A 2,205-nucleotide genomic window follows, 5' to 3' on the forward strand; every position below is an offset into this window, starting at 1 on the left:
TTAATAGAGATGGGGTCTCACTATGTTGTGTAGGCCGGTCTCAAACTCCTGGGCTCAAGCAATCCTCCCGTCTTGGCCTCCCAAAGTGCTGGGATTACAGGCGTGAACCACCACACCTGACCAGAGAGAATGTTCTACATCACAAAGTATTTAAAATAATTGATTCTAAATAATCTATTTTAAATAAAATATTTTAGATTATCTATAATCACAATAAACTTTTAAATAAGCTGATTCGTGATGATGGTAACTTGAGAGTGGTCACCACAATCCTGCCCTCTGCTGTGAAATGGAAAGTGCAGGGTCATGTGAGTATCTGTAACAGTTACCCACTTGTGCTGTCATTAAAATAAGCCTTTTCTTGCAAATATCATGTGAACATAGACTTTAGAAACTGTTGCCATGTCTTGCACCAAAAAAGAAAAAAAAAAAGAAAAAAGGAAGAAAAGAAGACCCACAAAAAGGACATTATTTCTACATGGTTATGTTAGTTGATAGTTGTTGCTCTGGTGATAGTGTTGTCATGGTCATCTCTGTATTCTTAACAGGTACTTTTAAGGGTTACCTGTTAAATCTGAAGAGTATCATTGGTCTTCTTCTCTCTTCCCACATGCGTGATGGAAAATGTCCAACTCCTCTGGGCTTATTTAACAATGAGTTTGAGGGTTTGAATTAGGAAGTTGGACTCTGCTTATTAGGAAATTGTGATAATTCAACCTGCTTGGGACAGAAGTTGGCTCTTTTTTCCATGTAGGAAAATGGTTTTTAATGACATCACATTTTTTAGTGATTGAATCTGGTGGGCATTACTAATTTCAAACTAATATATTACATTTGTGATTACTTTGTTAACACTAAATTCTGGTTGGAAAGTCATAACATGAGGCTGGGTTTGGTGGCTCACACCTGTAATAACAGCACTTTGGGAGGCCGAGGCGGGTATATCACTTGAGCCCAAGAGTTTGAGACCAGCCTGGGCAACATGACAACATGTAGACTTTTTGTCTCTACAAAAAGTACAAAAATTAGCCAGGTGTGTTGGCATGTACCTGTAGTCCAAGCTACTTGGGGGGCTGAGGTGAGAGGATCACTTGAGCCTCGGAGGTCAAGGTTGCAGTGAACTGAGATCATCCCACTGCACTCCAGCCTGCATGCAGTGCCAGACCTTCTCTCAAAAAATAAAAATAAAAATAAAATCTATAACACTATTTGGCACAATTTTAATATTTCAGGATTTCCATAAATTCAAAAAGGACTCTTCTGTAATTTGAACAGGGTCAATGGCTTCTGCTGTTGACTCTTTCTGAGAAGGGCAGGAGAGAGGAAAACATACAGAGGAAAGAACAACACGAGCACTGAGGTCTTCAAGAAAATTGCTGAGCGGTTTTTAGTGGGCACCTCTAACTTTTCAAATAACAGCCTAATATACAGTACATGACTCTCCTGCATACATGTTCTCATCTTCTTTCCTAAAACGGGAGACACAAACTCCCCTCAGTCACCGTGTTCAGTTCTGAATGATGTTAATTCCTCTTCTATTTCAGTCACAGTCCTGGATAGTTTGTCCCTGGAGACTCTGAGGTTAATCACCATCCACTTTCCTTATGTAAAATAGCTGGAGAAAAGAGAAATAAAACTGAAATTGATTCATATATACAAATACAAGCAGAGACTAAAGTATGCATATTTACTACAGTCTTCTTTACTATAACTAGTCAGAGACCATCATTAATATTTATAACTCCCTTCTTTCACTACCTGTTTCATTGCTACCTTTGCCCTCAGCCACCCTCTCAGCTGATCAGGGTTCTGTATCTGGCGGAATGACCTAAAATTTTATTCCTGAAGGATCTGAGGCCTTAGTGATCTCATTTTTATAGAGTTGCTATGATCTTCCATTAACTTTTACTGTTGGACATAGAAATACCAAGAGACCCACCCCACCCTGAGAATGCCCTAAGGTCCAGGTCTAATCTTCTTTGCCCACATTTTGCATCAGCAACACTATTTCTCCTTGGTAATCAGGGCCAATCACTCAAGCCAGTATGTAACTCCCTTAATTGCCCATTGGTTCAATGGAAGACCTCAAAATAGCTATGAGGCCATCTCAACTTTCAGTTAAATGGAATAATTGGTGTGTTTCCTGATAGAAGGATTCCTCCATTATAAATGAAGACCTCTAAGCCAGATGATCTGTAGGAATGA

General features: G+C 39.3%; 1 long non-coding RNA gene across 1 annotated transcript in view; it reads right to left on the minus strand.

Moving 5' to 3' along the window:
• Positions 1-1,365: 1,365 nt before the first annotated feature.
• LOC105554631 overlaps positions 1,366-2,205 on the minus strand; it is a 13,424-nt gene continuing 12,584 nt past the window's right edge. Inside the window, exon 2 of the long non-coding RNA XR_001008355.1 lies at positions 1,366-1,615. This is a non-coding gene — a long non-coding RNA (uncharacterized LOC105554631). The remainder of the gene's footprint in view (positions 1,616-2,205) is intronic.

This window comes from Mandrillus leucophaeus, unplaced genomic scaffold (genome assembly GCF_000951045.1).
Source record: "Mandrillus leucophaeus isolate KB7577 unplaced genomic scaffold, Mleu.le_1.0 Scaffold651, whole genome shotgun sequence".
NCBI lineage: Eukaryota > Metazoa > Chordata > Mammalia > Primates > Cercopithecidae > Mandrillus > Mandrillus leucophaeus.